The 9777-nt window shown below is 47.1% G+C and overlaps 1 long non-coding RNA gene and 1 other non-coding gene across 3 annotated transcripts; both read left to right on the top strand.

The window, feature by feature from the left end:
* The first annotated feature begins 4630 nt into the window (after positions 1–4630).
* On the top strand, positions 4631–6427 carry LOC128116230 (uncharacterized). Of its 2 annotated transcripts, none has more exons than XR_008220415.1 (3): positions 4631–4737; positions 4839–5703; positions 6032–6427. It is a non-coding gene; the product is annotated as an uncharacterized LOC128116230 (long non-coding RNA). The 2 variants fall into 2 exon arrangements; XR_008220414.1 differs by having other exon boundaries at positions 5832–6427.
* Positions 5032–5104, top strand: Trnam-cau (transfer RNA methionine (anticodon CAU)). Its single transcript has one exon. It is a non-coding gene; the product is annotated as a tRNA-Met (tRNA).
* Positions 6428–9777: the final 3350 nt, after the last annotated feature.

Genomic DNA, 9777 nt, shown 5'->3' with positions numbered 1-9777 from the left:
GTAGTTTTGATTTGCATTTCTCTGATAACTAAGGATATTGACATTTGTTTAAGTTCATCTCAATCTTTTGAGTCTCCTCTTCTGAGAATTCTTGCTGGGTGGGGGCAGTGCACACCTTTAATCCCAGCCCTTGGGAGGCAGAGGCAGGCAGAGCTCTGTGAATTAGGGGCTAGCCTGGTCTATATAAGCAAGTTCCAGGACAGCTAAGACTGTTACATAAAGAAACCCTGTCTGGAAAAATAAAAATGAGAGAGAGAGAGAGAGAGAGAGAGAGAGAGAGAGAGAGAGAGAGAGAGAGAGATCCTCTGTGTATTGCTTGCTGTCCTGGAACATACTCTGTAGACCAGGCTGGACTTGAACTCAGAGACGCCTCCTGAGTGCTGGGATTAAAAGTGTTTGTGGCTTTAATTTAAGACTGCCCAGCCTGTACCCCATTTTTAATTGAGTTAACTTTTTTATTATTTAAAACAATTTCTTAAATTTAAATATTCTTTGATGATATTCTTCCCCTCCCTCAAGTTCTTCCACATTCTCTCCCTCTTCTTACCTACGCAACTTCAAGCTCTCTCTCTCTCTCTCTCTCTCTCTCTCTCTCTCTCTCTCTCTCTCTCTCTTTAGTTTTTCGAGACAGGGTTTCTCTGTGTAGCTTTGAAGCTCTTTCTCAAAAAACAGACAAAAACACAGTATAACAACAAAGTCCACCAACACCAATAAAATAAAATAAAACACCACCTAAAAAGAAATAAAAACACACCAAACTTTTTTCTTTTTGAGACAGGGTTTCTCTGTGTAGTTTTGTGCCTGTCCTGGAGCTCCCTCTGTAGACCAGGCTGGCCTCGAACTCACAGAGATCCACCTGCCTCTGCCTCCCAGGTGCTGGGAATAAAGGCGTGCGCCGCCGCCGCCCAGCTCTCAGCTCTCAGCAGCTGTTTTTATGTCTCCCTTTTCATCTCTAATTTTGTTACTTTGGATCTTCTCTCTCCATCTTTTAGGTCATTTGACTAAGGTTTTGTCAATCTTATTGATTTTCTCAAAGAACCAACTCTTTGTTTCATTGATTCTTTGTGTTGTTTTGCTTGTTTCTAGTTTATTTATATCAGCACTGAGTTTAATTACTTCTTACCGTCTACTCCTTTGGGGTATGGTTTCTTCTTTTTGTTCTAGAGATTTAAGGTGTGCTGTTAAATTACTAGTATGAACTTTCCCCCTTTTTTTAATGTAGACACTTAGTGCTAATGAACTTGCCTCTTAGACCCACCTTCATTATGTCTTGTAAGTTTGGGTATGCTATGTTTTCATTTTCATTCAGTTCTAGAAAGTTTTTAATTTCTTTACTTCTGTCTTGACTCATTTTTCATTCAGTAGTGAGTTGTTCAGTTTCCATGAGTTTGTAGGCTTCTGTTGTTGATATCCATCTTTATTCTGTAGTGGTCAGATAGGATGCAGAATATTATTTCAGTTTTCTTGCACCCGTTGAGACTTGCTTTGTGGCCAAAGATGGGGCCAATTCTGGAGAAAGGTCCATGAGCTGCTGAGAAGAAGGTACATTTTTTTGTGTTTGGGTGAATTGTTCTGTAAATATCTGTTAGGTCCATTGGTTTATGATGTCAGTTAGTTCCAGAATTTCTCTGTTTAGTTTTTGTCTGGATGACCTGGATATTGGTGAGAGTGGGGTATTGAAGTCACCTACTACCACTGTGCGAGAGTCAATATGTGATTTTAGGTATATGTTGTGTTTCTTTTGTGAACTAGGGTGCCCTTTTGTTTGGTTATGTCATATATGTTAAGAATTGCAATATCTCCTTGGTGAATTTTTCCTTAGATGAATATGTGTCCTTTCTTATCTGTTCTGATTAGTTTTGGTTTGAACTCTATTTTATCAGATTTACACCCACTTGCTTCTTAGGTCCAGTTGCTTGGAATATCGTTTTCCATCATTTTCCCTGATGTGATGTCTATCCTTGATGTTAAAGTGTTTTTCTTGGATGCAGCAAAAGGATGGATTCTGTTTTTGAATCTGTTCTGGGAGTTTGTGTCTTTTTATTAGAGAACTGATACCATTGATGTTGAGAGTTAGCAATGAGCAATGTGTACTGATTCCCATCGTTTTGCTGCTGTGGTATGGATTTCTCCCTTCTTCTTTTCATTTGCTGGTCTGATATTATTTATTCCTTGTGTTTTCCCAGGTATGGTTGGTCTCTTCAGGTTGAAGTTTTCCTTCTCGTGCCTTCTGTAGGGCTGAATTTGTAGGTTGATACTTAAATTTGGTTTCATTGTGGAATGTCTTTCTTTTTCCACCTGTTGTTACTGAATATTTTTCTGGATATGGTAGTCTGGGCTGGTGGCATCTGTGGTCTCTTAGAGTCTGTAGAACATCTGTCCATGCCCTTCTGGCTTTAGAGTCTCCATTGAGAAGTCAGGTATTCTCAGATGGAGTCAGCACACAGGTGGGAGGTGGGAAAAGCTTGTTTCTGGAATCCCACAAGGTATAGCCTGGAAAGCCTTGTCAGCCTGTGGCTCTTGAGACACGCACGGCTCACTTACTTCCAGCCAAGCTTGGGACCCTGTGGGATGTGGGACACCTTCCACCCTTTATTCTGGACTCAATGCACGCGCGCGCACACACACACACACACACACACACACACACACACACACACACAGCCAGAGGCTCCATCTGGAGCATCCATGTGGAGTGCTGCTGGGCATGCACTCACACACCCAAAGGCTCCCTACAGTCCTTGCTAGTGAGTGGGACCCTGTCTTAGTTACTGCTGTATTGCTGTGAAAAGACATCTTAACCAAGGCAACTTAGAAAAGAAAGCATTTAATTGGAGGCTTGCTTACAGTTCCAGAAGATTAATCCATGACCATCACGGTGAAGGGCATGGCAGCATGCAGGTATGGTGCAGTAGCTGAGAGCTTCCATCTTACCTGCATCATGGAGGCAGAGATTTCGAGATTGGGCTGGGCGCGGACACCTCCTCCAACAACCCCTCACCTCCCAAGTTTTCCTAAACAGTTCACCAATGGAGACCAAGCATTCAAGCATAGGAACCTCTGGGGGCCATTCTCATTCAAACTGCCCTGAATTATACGTTTTCCACCCCTCCATGATTCATTCATTGATTTTAGTATTTTAGGTTTTGTTTTGCGACTTAGTGAGCAAACACTAACACATGAAGGAGCCACCCCACCCCACCCCCCATTTATTTTACAGAGGAGGTCGCCCATACTCAGACCTGTGTTGGCTGTCCTTGCTGGTTGTCCCTTATAGCCTGGACTGATGAATACTTATTCCTGTTGCCTGCTGATGTCTTGACCCTTCGGAGGACACTTGGACTATTTCCAGTTCTCTGCTATTCAACACATCGCGGAACCAAGGTAGACATGGTGTGCTGTCTGCGCGGGTGTTTTTTCTGTCCGGGGACTGCCAGGCCCGTGAGCGGGTCTGTTTGCTGGCATGCAATGCACACCTCCACTTGCCTGGGATCTGGAGTCTGCAGCCAGCAGGGTTTCCTCCAGAAGCCCAACCTGAGCAGAATCCTTCTGCGGGATTCCCAAGGATGGTCTAGTTTGAGGTCTTCCCAGGGCTAGCTGTGGGTGCGAGATTTCCCAGGCCTGGAGGGTTTCCTAGAGTCTGGACAACTCTCCTCCATGCTTGTCCCAGCTTCACTCCCTTAGGTCTGGTGAGCCCCTGACTATCCCCCCCCCACACACACACACACGCGGCATGGGGGCTTCCCCTAAATTGGTGAAATCCCCCTTCTCACCAACTCCAGTGTCTGCAGTCATATGGAATGCCTGCGCCTCCTTAGAGTCAGGTGTCCCCTCGGCATCCCAACCTATGCTTTCTTAGTCTGGGTGCCCTTAACAGAACTGGGCAATGAATGTCCTCAGGCTCCTCCTCTGCGAGGTCCCCTGAAAGCCTCTACGGCTCCCTGGGGCCGGGATGCCTCCGCCCCAGTCCGGTCAGCCAGTCTCTAAAGTGCCTCAGCTCTCACCCTTCAGCTCTGTGAACTCCAGGACAGCCCCTTCCCAGCGCCACGGCCAAGGCTCACTTCCTACTCCCATTTAAATGTTAGCCAAGCACGGCACACCTCCCAACACTTGGAAGGTGGAGGCAGAAACTCAGAAACTCAAGGCTGTCCATAGCCACATAGCCAGTTCCGGGCCAACCTGGGATATAGGAAACCCTGTCTCAAATAATCCCACACACTCAGCCAGCCCACTCACCCAAACACCAACAGAATAGTGGCGAAACTGGCAAATCCCTAGCCTTAGTCTGGCTGGTTTTCTTTTTCTTTTAGTAGTTGTGTGTTGGTGACAACGCCAGTGAGAACAAGAACCCCAGCCGTTTCCCAGCAACAAGTTTTTTTTTTTTTTCATAGAGTGCGTTTAAATGAGCTTTTGTAAAGAGCCATGGGGTGGGGTGGGGTGGGGTGGGGTGGGGTGGGGTGGGGTGGGGTGGGGTGGGGTAGGAGACGCTCAGATGCTAGGTCTGGGGCTTGTACCCTTACCGGAGCTGGACCACCCAGAGCTCCTGGTGACCTCAGGAGAAAGCCTTGTGGAATCTGCACTGGGAGATTGAGGGGTCGGGGGTGGGGATGGGGCGCAGAACAGTGTGCACTGGCACGCGCATGCTTGCAAATTATTACCGTAGGCTCCTTCCGCTCAGCAGCTTCGGGCTAAGAGTGTCCCTGAGAACCCAGCATCCGGAACGAGGCCGGGAACACAGTAGGTGCCTAATGCGTGTTTCCTAAGATCACGAGTGTGTAAACGCTATACAAAAGTGAGTTCGCCACAGCCTCTCTCTCTCCCTTGCTCCCCCTCACCAGGACAACCTTAGCTAGCAACCCATTGTGTTTGGTGATGGACAGAGGGACACGAGCGAAGGTCCGCAGGTCCCTAAGGGGCAGGGACCTCTGGGGTTCTGGAAGAACACAGCTAAATGAAACGCAAGTCTCTGAGCATGCGCGCTGGGCACTTCCAGCGGAGTCTTCAGAATCAGGCCGGAAGCAGCGCCTAGGTGCCTCGTTAGCGCAGTAGGTAGCGCGTCAGTCTCATAATCTGAAGGTCGTGAGTTCGATCCTCACACGGGGCACAATACTTTTGGTGCCCTTTTACCAGGTGACGCGGTAGCAGAACAGAGTGTCTTGCATTGGCCCGCAGTGGCTGCTACGTCCTAGGTGGCCCTGGACCTGCCCCTGTCCTGACCTTGCCCTTATGAACTGGCGATCGCTGGGGACCAGGACAGCCCCGGGTTGGGAGGGTGTACTGCTGAGGGTGTACAGAGATGGGTACTGCGAGCCGTGCGGGGCTCGCACTGCGGAGCCGGGCCGTGGGGACCCGCCCAGGCGCGAGGACTCCAGGGGCCTCGGCCGCTCCTGCAGGCGGCTGCCGGGCCACCTAAAGGTCATACCGCACGTTAGGTGGGGATGGGTCGGGTATAACCCACCCCGCCTTCCAAACTGCAACCCTGCCCTGGATAACTGCGGCAGGGAGGACTCTTCTCGGAGTAACAGCCCTTCTTCCGTGGGTCGTGGGGCAGTGTGGGGAGTCTGTCCTTTTCCGGGGTGTCATTTTTAGTTCAGTGGCCGATCCAGGTACTCGGAAGATAGGCACAGGTTGCTTTCCTGGCTCTCTCCGCTTCCCCCGAAGACCCCCTGGAACGCCACCAGCCCCAACTTTAGTGGTTGGCAGGTAAGTCAGCTCCCTGACAGTTTGGGGTTTCCTTTTCCTTCTTTTCATTCCATAAAGAGTCCTGGGGCGGGGTGGTGGTGGGGCGGGGGGTTTCAGAGAACACTTAGCTAACGAGCACGGGTCTACAGCAGGTCCTTCCTTAGGGAGACTCTGCCTCCCCTTCAGTCAAGAGGTTTGGGGCCTGGGATACGGGAATTAGGGTAAGTGGAAACTGAGCCTCAGGTCCCCTTGTGTGACTCAAGTAGGGCTCTGGGCCATTGGGTCTGGGGTCTTCCTCTTACACGCACCAAGCTACACTTAGAAGCCTGCCCGTCTGCTTCGTTCTTAGAGACACATAGTCAACAGTCAAAGAGCCCTGACTATTACTGGCTTGCTGCACCTTGCTGACTTGGGGGATTGAAAAGCTCATTGGGTCCCTGCTACCACAGACTACAACTATAGGTGGTGGCATTTCTTATTGTCACTGGTGGCCAGCAGAGCCACCACGGAGTTTCTCAGCTTTGCGGATGATTTCGCCATTGGATGCCTTACTGAACGAAAGCCGTCTTTTGGGCTCAGAGCCTGGAGTTGGGTGGTGTGTGGGATCATGTCGTTGAAGATCGTTGTCCACACCGGGGATTTCTAAGATTTTTCCCACTCATGATCCCTTCCCTTTTGGCTTGAGAAATTTTTGCATGACCCTGGGTTTATAAGTATATAAATAAATAAATATGAATAAAATTTACTGAGAAGAAACTACAATTTTATTTTATTTTTTTAAGTTGAAAAATAACTTGATTGTGTTTGGGGGAGTTGAAAGATCATGATAAGAATGCTTTGAATGTCCACCATTTTCCTGGTAGACTGAGGGGGGTATTTTTATTTTAAAACTAGTTTTTAACACCAATTCTATGTATACATATATAATTTAACCATTTATTAAAGAAAGCAAACTGGCATGCCAGTATGATGGAAGCACTTATTGAATTTTATACAGTGAATTAAATCCTGGCTAAGAATTTGATACTGTAATGTGTAGATTATCTTCAGCCTTCTTCAGAGTTGACTGATAGTTTGTTGGGAAGGGGAGCGTGTGCCTGTCACCATGGCACTTGGCAGGTGGGGCCACGAAGATCAGTTCAAGGTCATTCTCAGACACACAGCAAGTTTGAGGCAAGCCTGGGCTGTCAAGTTCTGTCTCAAGAAAGCAGGAACACACCCAAGACACCTCGCAAAGTTGATATTTTGATTTTATAATTATCAGTGTTGAGAACCCTGCTTTGCATAAATATGTAGTACAAAGTGACCAAAGTATGTTCTGGGCCATTTCAGAAATGGTTGGAAATTCTGACTTAATCTCTAGCCAAAATTTGCTTAGTGATTTTTTTTTTTTAAACTCAAACAGTAATTTTGACATTGCTGGGAAGATTCCAACACTCTACCATTGAGCCATATCTGCAGCCATTTTTCAAATCAAATATTTTAACTATGATACAATCTTAAAATACACCAATTTGATGCTTGCACGCTGAGGCGTGACAGTAGGAATATATTAAAAGTTTGTTTCTATAATTAAGCCATTATTTTTCTACAAGAACAAAAAAACTTACCCCGTGCAGTAAAAACCTTGGAAGTTATAATATACAATAATCTTGAACCATAGCCCAGATGTTTTAAGCAGTGGTCATTGACATTTCACAGTCTGACATAATGCACAGTGCAAAGTGCACACGTGTGTTCAGAACGGAGGCTGCAGTGATGCTGTGTGATGTCGCAATATGGATCAGCACCAGCATCATCATGCACTTGATACAGTGATGTTGTGTGATGTCGCAATATGGATCAGCGCCAGCATCATCATGCACTTGATACAGTTATGCTGTGTGATGTCACAATATGGATAAGCACCAGAATCATCATGCACTTGATATTGGACTCATTTTTGGTTGCTAATGTTCAGAAACTTCTTCCTGTTGTCGAAGTTTCATGACCCCCCACATTCAGTGACAGGATTCCATATAAGGTCATGACCTACAGTTTAAGGAGTAGGCTCTATATCAAGCCGGACAAATGTTGGCATCTCAGTTTTACCAAATAGAAGCCAATATTGAGTCTACGTTGTCAACCAACCAAGAAAGCTTGAGCAGCGCTGATGTGGTGTTCCTGCCGACTCTGCTCTGCAGCGGTGCCCTGGAGTCCTCTTTGTTCTGTGAAGCTGCCATCTAGCTGTGTGGTTCTGCTTACTCTCGCTTCTGTCTCAGCAAAGTGTGTGTGTGTGTGTGTGTGTGTGTGTGTGTGTGTCAGAGACACAGACAGAGATGGATGGACGGATGGACGGAGATTCAGGGGCATCCTGGAGGAGAGTGTACCTGCCTCCTGACTGATGAGTACTTCTCTGCAGGCCCAACCCAGCATGGACAGGTTCCAGGTCTCAGCTACCAGGTGCACTTAGCATAACCACCAGCCTTGGTTTGTCTGTGCATGAAGTTTGTTTCCCATGGTCCTCTGGTATGGTCATCCCACCCTGAATCTTTTTTTTTTTTAACATAAATCTTTATTGATTCTTTGGGATTTTCACACCACACACCCCAATCCCACTCACGTCCCAGTCCCTCCATATCTGCCTGTCACCCCTGCAGCACACTCCCCCTAATAATTAAAAACAAAACCAACCAATCAACCAACCTACCTTGCTCCTCCATCTTTCCAGCACCTCTTCCTTCATCCTAGTGGCATTGGGAGCTGCAGTGTGTCACACAGTATACACCCTTTTGTCCCATCAGCCCCACCTGTAAAATGTCCATTACAATGAGTCATTGGTCTGGTTCAAGGTCTCTGGTACAACATCATCACTGGACCCTCCCCGAAACTCCTCCCAGATACCCTGCTGTTGCCCCAGGTCATGGAGATCCTGTGGGTATCATTCCACAGGACCAGCCCCTTTACACACGCTAGCAGGTCACAGATGGGGTAGATGTTAGGGTGGGCCAACCTAAGGCCCAGGATGTGGGTCTGCCCACCCGAATCTTTGTGCATGCTCAGCTGTCAGGTTGGGACAGTGTGGGTCCCCGACACTGTGACACTGCTGCCTGGGGATAGAGACTAGCTCAGGTAGAAAGGTGACCCTTGTAAGTCTGTCCTTCTGGTATACTCTTCTTGGGCCTTTGGTACCCTTCAGTGTAGATGTAACCATCTTGTTAAATAAGAAACACAGAGCCAATGCAGAGATGAAAGCCCAAGAGGTCAGAGTAATAGCTAAGCACTAAAAACCTTACCCTTCACTGCCGCTGCTGTCCTCCTCAGCAAGTGCGCTACTTCCTGTGTATCTGTCTTTATATAGACTTTCCGTTCTGCCTTCTCATTGGTTGTAAGCCCAATCACATGACCTCCTCGTCACTGCCCATCTATACAGACCTCAGGGTCTTCTATGGTTGGTATTGAGATTAAAGGCGTGTTTCTCCATGCTGGCTGTATCCTTGCACCCACAGAAATCTGCCTAGCTCTGCCTCCCAAGAGCTGGGATTAAAGGTGTGTACCACCACGGCCCAGCTTCTGCTATGGCTTGCTATTAGCTCTGACCCCCAGGCAACTTTATTTATGAATATACAAATAAAATCACATTTCAGTACAAATAAAATATCACCATACTTCAGTGTTCTCTTCTCATCTATACTTGTTTCCCTCTGAGTTTATGATGTCTTTTGGTACACTTGCCCTGCTTAGTTGTGTGAACTGGACCCAGATCGGTACAATGAGATCAAGGGTCAAATTCAGCATCTCTGCTAAGTGCACCCATGTTCATAAATCAAACCATGCACAGTCCTTGTCCATGTCAACTGCTGCTGCAGTCACTGTGGAAAGGCCTTTACCAAAATGCTCAAATCTTGTTCAGTACCTGAGAGAAGTCCTATGAATGAATGAATGAATGAATGGAAATAGACAGGGAAAGGCCTCTGGTTCAGTAGAAACTGATTCAACACCTATCAGTTCACACCACAGGGGCTGCCTGGCAAAGCTCAGCTGGTAAAGTCCCAACGTGAGGATCTGAGTTCAATCCCCAAAACCCACATTAAAAAAAAAAAGTCTGGGCATGGC

The sequence above is a fragment of the Peromyscus californicus genome, unplaced genomic scaffold (assembly GCF_007827085.1).
Source record: "Peromyscus californicus insignis strain IS unplaced genomic scaffold, ASM782708v3 Scaffold_20__1_contigs__length_68692818, whole genome shotgun sequence".
In the NCBI taxonomy this organism is placed as follows: domain Eukaryota; kingdom Metazoa; phylum Chordata; class Mammalia; order Rodentia; family Cricetidae; genus Peromyscus; species Peromyscus californicus.
Note: the sequence above shows the minus strand (reverse complement) of the source record. Positions and strands in the feature narration are given on the sequence as shown.